This window comes from Pteropus medius, unplaced genomic scaffold (genome assembly GCF_902729225.1).
Source record: "Pteropus medius unplaced genomic scaffold, Ma_sr-lr_union100, whole genome shotgun sequence".
In the NCBI taxonomy this organism is placed as follows: domain Eukaryota; kingdom Metazoa; phylum Chordata; class Mammalia; order Chiroptera; family Pteropodidae; genus Pteropus; species Pteropus medius.
Genome location: NW_024342466.1, coordinates 868439 through 876403, shown reverse-complemented (window position 1 = coordinate 876403; position 7965 = coordinate 868439). Strand labels below are relative to the sequence as shown.

Below are 7965 nucleotides of genomic sequence, written 5' to 3'. Positions count from 1 at the left end.
CGATCAGAAATTTCGTGAGCTAGAGTTCCCTCCTGTCCTTTGAATAGAATTATCTGTTTAACGGAATTACAAACTGAAGAGTCAATACATTTCCCCACGTGATTCTAATAAAGGGAACTACCCAAGTCTTCTAAATGCGCAATTATGCTGGGGTGGGAGCAGGCCGTGTGTTTTCTTTTATACAGCATTTATCTTTATTTTTTTCCAATTACAGTTGACACTCAATATTATTTTATATTAGGTTCAGTTGTACAGCAAAGTGGTTAGACATTTATATAATGTATGAAGCGATCACCCCATAAGTCTAGCACCCACCGGGTACCATACGGTTACTACAATATTATTGACTCTATTCCCTATGCCTTCTTTACATCCCTGTGACTATTATGCAATGGCCAATTTGTAGCACTTTGATTGTTTACAAATCTGAAATGAACCCAAATTCCTTCATACGCATTTTGGTAAACGTATCCTTTTAAAATGACTGACGTTGCGTGCGCATCACCGTTTAGTGAGAAGGTGTCGACATAGCACGGGGCGGGGGGTGGGGTGGAGGAGATGGTCACCTCGCACCAGAGTCCCAGCTGTCCTTTCCAGGCGAGTTAACACGGCCAGACGTGGGAAGGACACTTGGCTTGCCAGCATGTGAAGGGACAGCGGGAGGAGGGGGCCCTGACGGGGGGCCGGACCGGTGAGGTGCCGACGCAGGTATCAGCCTGAACTCCGGGGCATGGCTTCAGCGGGGGACTGAGGCGTCCCCTCCCATCTCCTCCCTTTACACGGACCTCAGAACTGGATGGAGGATGAGAAAGGTGTGGGGTCGGCACCCAGCTCACCCGCCCCGGCTCCACCACCACCGTCAGCCCCAACGTGCTCCCCGAGACAAGCAGATCCGCTAACACCCGCTTCGCTGAGCTCTTTGGAGGGGAAATGAGATGACGCGTCTAAAAGGTATTTGCTGGAGGCTGACCCAGCAGCATAGGCTCTGAGGACTGGATGACTCCTGCCCCTGGAGGCAGCCGGTCTCCTGAGCCCATCGGAGCGGGTGGGAGCCGGGAGAGAGGAGGAGCCTTCCTAGCTTGTTTCTGTGTCTCCTGACTTCGATTTCCCAGACGTCCATCCTCTCTGCCTCTTTAATGAGACTTCTAAGGGTGGTTAGACTGGCCGGCGGCTTCTGACTACCCTGAGCCAAGCACTACACAGCTGGTGCTGTTATTGTCCTTTTAGGGATGAGGAGGCCGAGGACCAGGGGGTTTGGAGATGTGCCTGACCTTAAGCATCTAGTAAGTGCTGCTGTCGCTCGGGAGCTGGGGGTGGCATCCAGAATGCAGCTCGGACGCAGGACCCAGCCAGGCCTTCCCAGGGAGGGTCTGCACTGCCCCCCGCTTCACCCCCACCCCCCGGTCTCAGCAGCGATGGGAACTTTATTTCATTCTCCAAACAGGAATCGCGTCGGGGGTGATGTATATAAATAAGGACAAATGTCTTCTATCTCTAAATAATGCATTTTTTTTAAATGAATGTAACTAAATATAGTTTTTTGAATGTTTTTCTCTTATACTGATCATTTTCTTAGTTTTATGACCCAGGAAAGAAAACAGAAGAAGTTGAGAAGACACACACACGCGCGCGCGTGCGCGCACACACACACACACACACACACACACACGTTTCCCTTCCTTACTCTCTTCTCTTTTAAAAGCATGTTCCTTCCTCGAAATATTTATGCTTTAATTAAAATGGCCTAAGGCAAAGCTAATTTTCATGGAGGTTCACTCCTCACTGATCTCCAATTATAGGTAGTTGCTATAGTTACAACTGAATTAAGCAAGATACATGATATAATAACTTTGCGATAGACACATTCTCCCCCAAATGTGCAACACGCCCTCCTCCTGTCTGCTGGGCACGTTGTAACTTTCCAGGCTCCCTCACCCAAATCAGCTTCAGGAGAGGCTGCCTATTTTCACAAACCTAAGAAAAGCAGGTGAGGGTGTCAAAGGGAAAATCAGAAGGTCGTTATAGTGGTCCTGTGTTTCTGCGCTGTCCCTATCTACTTTGTGACAACATTGGCTAAAACAGTGAATTAGCCATTTAATTAACAGCAACAAAAATTTCTGCTAAGGCTGAAGCAGGAGAGCCTTTCGCAGCCGGTTCAACTTGGAGCGCCACAAGAGGCACGGTTTAGAGCTTACACTTCCTTCGGGGTCCCACACAGGGACAAGACCCTGGATAATTTTTAATTCTTAGAGAGAGCTCTCAGAAGAACATCAAAATGCATGCGGCTCTGGCCTCCATGTTTTAAAAAAGTGACTCCTCGTTGGCCTTGTTTAGCAGGGCAGAAAACAATCACATGGAGAAGGTCGGAAAACAAGTATCAAAAAGGGCAGTTTCTTGGATATTGAAAAAATATGAACTACAAGTGAGAATCAAAGACATGGCTGTTTTTCCTGTTGACTTAGAGCACATTTGTATCAGTTAATATATAGTCAATGCCGGACACTTTGGATCATGTGTGTCTCGAATTCCCATTCTCAATATGTCTTGGGAAATTCTTAGGGGTTTTTCCTGAGTCGCAGAGGTCATGAGTCTGGATCCTGTACCATCCGCTCCCCAGAGCTGTTCCCTTACGCACAGAAGACGGAACAGGAGAGGGACCAGCCTTTAGGGAGCTGCTCCGCCCAGGTCCCACGGGGCTGTCTTCAGGACACCCCTGCAAGGCAGGCTGCGCGACCCTTGCTTGGGGTCGGGGGATCAGACTCCCAGACGTAAGCAGTTTGCCCACGTCCGACTCCGGGGTGCCTGCGTCTTCCCATCACAGAGCATGAAAGTGACCCCGAGGTCACTTTGGCGCCACGCTGTCATCTCTTGTCCTAGTAACACAAGCATGCAAACAGCTTAGGAGAGGAAATGATGATAGTCCAGGGTCTCTGCCAGACGGTTCGTCTGATCGATTCGTCTTTAAATGTTTCCTTTATTTTTGTTGCCTATTTCCCTCTGCTTTGCCCGTTTCCTCGTCTTTATACGACACTCAGATTCTGTCTTTCTATCAAAGGGTTAAAATGTTTATTATTATTATTATTATTAACTACAGTTCATTTTGAATTCTTCTGTCCCTTCCAGCCATGGTCACTCACTGAGAGAGCCCCGTCCACGTTGATCGGCAATCGATGGGAAGGAGCCGGGACCCCCTAGTCTGACCCTGATCACGAATTCTTCTCTCTGCACTACCTGTCACCAGGTAGACGGGACTAACCTTATTAACAGGACATAATTCTGTTCTTTGATGTGTTACTTCTCTCTAAACCATATCCAATCCTTTTGGGGCGCAGGTGCTCCTGTGTCCCTGAGTTATCAACTTGATTACAGGGTTCTGCTTCCTGAAGTCCCTGTGCCCTTGGTGGGTCGGTGACCAGGGAGGGGAGCTCGGGGGAGAAAGCCACCCCCGTGGCTCTGACCTCCCTGTCGTGCTGCAGTGACCTTTGCAGGGCGGAGACAAAGGTGTGTTGTGCCTTCGGGTCCTACCTCTAACTGGTGTTTAGGGACGAGCTTTTTTTCAGTCAGTTTTTACAACAGGTGAAAGCAGAGCTGTTCTCAAACAGACTCAGGTAGTTTTTCGTTTTTCCTTCATCTGTTGCCAAGGGCATTTACGACAGAACTGGGAAGAGGCCATGTGTGTCCTCTGGCCTGCTTGCCATCAGATATTAATTGTGGTGCTGGCAGAATAATAGACATGGGCACAAATTGGTATCAAAAAAAACACATGAAAGAACATAATATTTGATAAAAGTGGCTCTTTGAATCAAAAAAGTACGGAAGAATTGTTACAAACCTCTAAATTAGCTAGTGATTTAGCATTTTAAAATGATTTATACTTAACTTTAAACTCTATGTTAAAATAAATTTTAGAAGGATTCAAAAGTTAAATGTAAAAATTCGAACAAAAGAAGCTTGTTTCTTGAGATGACAATGTAAAGATAGGAAGAAAAACAAATTCGACTACATTAAAAATCTGTCTAAACACCGAAAAGAAAAATCATAAATCGAAGAACATATCTTAGAGATTATTGGCGAGCAAAGAGCTAGTAATTAAAGTCTCGTGTAAATCAAGTCCATCATGCTGAGATACCTACAGGTGAGTGGGGGAACCAGGTGAGGGGCTTCACGTGGCCGTGGAAGTGACCCCGTCAGATCGCCAGCCACGGGGACCGTCACTGACCGGGGGCCCGGCTGGCTCAGACTTGCCACCACGTTCACAGTGAGGCCGCACCTCCCAAGGGCTGCTCCCAGCCAGGCACAGAGGACAGCAGGGCCACCAAGGCGGGCCATCCCCGGGGACGTGGGTTCCTCCGACGGGCTGCATCGGCCGAGGTCTCCCCCAGACCGCTCTGCAGCTGAGGACACCTCTTCAGAAGCTCCCTGCCTTCCCCCTCCCTGACTCCCGCGGGATCAAACCGTCCTTGCTGTCCTCCACTGTCCCACCTCCCCACCAGGCTTCCTCGCCAGGGGGACCTGTGAGGAGGCTAATCCTGTCTTGGCATCTGCCTCGCAGAAGATGCAGAATAATGTATTTTTAACAAAACCACTATATTTAGAGAAAAAGTCCAACCTTTACAGGATTCAAAGATCCCATTCAAGTTGCAATAAATAAATAAATATCAGGACAAAAGGGTTTTTTCCTCCCTTCCTTTTAACTGAACTGTCCTGAGCTGACCTTTTCCAAGGAACTAAGTGTGCTTTCCCACTGCCGGGGGAAGCACAAAATGGTTCAGATGTCGTGAAAAAAACGGAGTACTGTGTACCAAGAATCTTAAAAATGACCCTGTGTTTAGCCCTGGAATTTTATTTTGAGGCAACTCTCTCAGGCAATATAAATAAATACTTGTAAATAGGCACTAAGCATAGTCAACGTTGTTTTATTCACCATAAGGAAAGCAAGCAGCCATCTAACTCAACGCTGGCGACGACAGGCAGACCGATTACGTAACGGCGCTCAGCGGGGCAGGCGAGGCCACACGCCGCTTACGGCTCCCGCCAGGAAAGAACCTGCCTGCGGCTCGGGGCGTGGTGAGCCGGCAGCCTCCAGCCGGTAGCAACTTCAGGGTCACCCCGAGGTTTGGAGCTGAGACCTGGCCCTCCCTGGGCTCGGGGGCCTGGGCACGTCTGCATGGAGCTAAGCTCCTGGCACTGGCCGTCTTGGTTGTGGGGCGCCCGCTGGGTTTCCACGGCCTGCGTTGCTCCCGGAGGGTCTCTCTGCCCCCCTTCTGTTCACAGGTGTCACGTCTCCATCACAGTCACGGCCGCCGGGCTTTTCTCAGTCCTGTCTCCTCACCCTTTACCTTCCGATGACACTTCAAATAAAGACAGGGGTTCGGGAGTCCCCATCGCGTGGCCAGACCCCCCGCGGATGCGCTCCGCAGTCCGAGACTTCCTGCCCAGCGCCCCGGCTTCTCTCTCCCGCACGAGTGTCGGGACTGTGGCGTCTACGGCTGTCACCCTTCCTCCTCACGGTGCTTTCCCCGGGAACTCGCCCGCATGTCCCATCTCATGTTGACTTCTGCTCTTCGGGGGACCTGAGCTAGTGCGGCGCCCTCCCACAGGACTCTGCGTAGCGGCTTCTACTTCCTTCTCTGCAAGTCAGGGCTCCTCCGGGTCTGGTTTCCAACGGGACGTGTTGCTGCTGGGGAAACTTCCAGGCCAGGGCTCCAGGAAGTCAGGTGCCGGCCTCAGCTGCCCCCAGAGCGCCGTGGGCCCTGCACCCAGACCAGCGGGTGGAACAGGTGGCCGTCGTGACAGGGGTCATCGGCTCTGGCAGTAAAGAGGGCTCAGCGGGTCCACGCGGAACGTGGGTGGTCCACTTGCAAGCTTCTTGGTGCTCCTTGCTCCACGGCGACTGTGATCAGATGACGTGCAGCATCCTCCAGCCCAGGGGTCTGGGTCCCAGCGCCAGGTCAGCCTCCCCGCCCCACCGAGGTGACGGCTGAGGGCCAGGGGCACGCACGGTGGGTGGCAGAGGAACAGGAGGAAGCAAACGAGCCGCAGCCTCCCTCAGGAAGACAGGCCCGCTGGCCCCCTGCGCTGATGGCTGGCGAGCCGGAGGCCCGGGGAGCAAGCGGTGGCTGTGGCGCTCTCAGGAAAGCGCCCCGGATGTCTCTGCAGGAGGGAACTAGCCAGCAGGCTGTGACAGTGCCTGGGCTGCTGTGCCCCAGCCTGTAGGGACGTCAGGCTTCCCCTGAGCTTCGGGAAGACAGCGCGTTCCTTCAGAGCTGCCCCAGACAAGGACCGAGCCTGGCGGGCACTGGGCGCTGGGCGTTTCTGCCCGACGTGGGGACAGCTGCTTGCTTGTCGAGACCTTGTCACTGCCGCGTCGTGGTCTGTGGGCTCTCCCTGCCCAACCCCACCTCTCTCCCTTTTCACCTTTCTCGGGCATCTGTTCCCAAGAATCCTCTGACGTCCCTCCCTCCACCTCAGCATCTTCCTCTTGGATGACCCAGCGTGAGGGAGACTAAGCGGAAGGATGAATCCATGGATGCGGGAGCTGAAGTGCCGAGCCAAAGGCAACGCGCCCAGATGGCGGTCCCGGAGGACCTCTTCCGAAGCACCGAGATACTCGTCAGACTTCCTGTGAAGGCTGAGGAAGCAAGGTGAAGAACAGGAAAACTTTACTTTAAACCATCCGTTGAGTACCTACTATGTGCCAGGCATGATGCGCGCTACCCCGTTATCCCATTTAACCTAACAAAGCGGGGACCTGCTGTCGTTCCCTGCTGGGAAGGCGAAGGTCGAGGAAGGTTAAATGACTTACCCAAGGTCACAGAGCTAGAGGTCGTGGGTTTGGATCCGGGCGTCCTGGACTTTCTTGAGCCCTGGGCACGCCCAGGGCCCATCACGCGCCCCCTCTCCACTGTTACTGCGACATCTGCCTGTCGCCTCCCTGTGGTCTCAGTTCAGGGGTCAGAAACTTGGCCTGAGAAGGGCCAGAGAGAGAGCATTTGGGGCTTTGTGGGCCACACATGCTCTGTTGTCCATGCTTTTCATTTTTTTAAAAATACCTTTTAAAAAACATTGGAAAACCAACATTCTTCGCTCGTGGGCTGTATAAAAACAGGCTGGGGATCGAGTTTGGTTCAGGGGCCACAGTTTGCCAAACGTGGACTTAGCTGACTTTTTCTGTAAATAGACTTTATAAATGCATTTTATTGATTTATTTTCTTTCTTATTGAGCCTCATCCTGAGCAATTCTACCTGTGAGGCCCCAGGCTGGATATGCTGGTTTACATATGTTTTTAATACACACCCAAATAAACGCATGCCTATTAATATAAAAATACTGGGGGCCACCCGGAAGCACCCTTTGTTCCCAGTGGTGTGCCCCACGCTTTGGGTGGCAGTCAATTCGACTGCTGTGCCACTTAACAAGTGTGAGTGGGCGCCCTGCCTGGTGAGCTGGACCGAGGCTGGAACCGGGGAGAGGCTTTGCCAGGCGAAGGGGCTTTTGTGATCTCCATAGACCTCGGTTAGAAATACCGATTTTTTCAGAGAGCCTTAACAGTTGGGTCCCGTCAGGCGTGGGCGATAGTCAGCGAGTCAAACTTCTGTGTCGACCGGCGGAGCGGCCGCCCGGGGCGTCCCGGCACCGCTGGCTGCACGCCGCTGTAAAAACCACCAGAATCATCGAAACGCGGCTTCGCTTCCTTCCTTCGGTGGACGAGCATCTGCAGAGTGCTCGGCACGTCGCAGGGACGTGCAAGGTGCCGGGGACCCCACGGCGAGTGGGCACGGCTGTCTTCATGACGCAGGTGGTCCAGGGGAAGGCAGACGTCAATCACTAATCGATAAGAAAACGTACGGTTGGCAGCAATGTCACCACTCAGCGGGACAGGGGTGAAGTCACAGGCCGGAGTGAGATGGGGGTGGGGGTGACTTGAGGAGGTGTGGGAACCTTCCTGGGAAGTGACTGGTGTC

General features: G+C 52.4%; 1 long non-coding RNA gene across 1 annotated transcript; it reads left to right on the top strand.

The window, feature by feature from the left end:
* Positions 1–771: 771 nt before the first annotated feature.
* On the top strand, positions 772–7416 carry LOC120600619 (uncharacterized). Its single transcript, XR_005652245.1, has 3 exons — positions 772–1283; positions 3124–5950; positions 6472–7416. It is a non-coding gene; the product is annotated as an uncharacterized LOC120600619 (long non-coding RNA).
* The last annotated feature ends 549 nt before the right edge of the window (positions 7417–7965 follow it).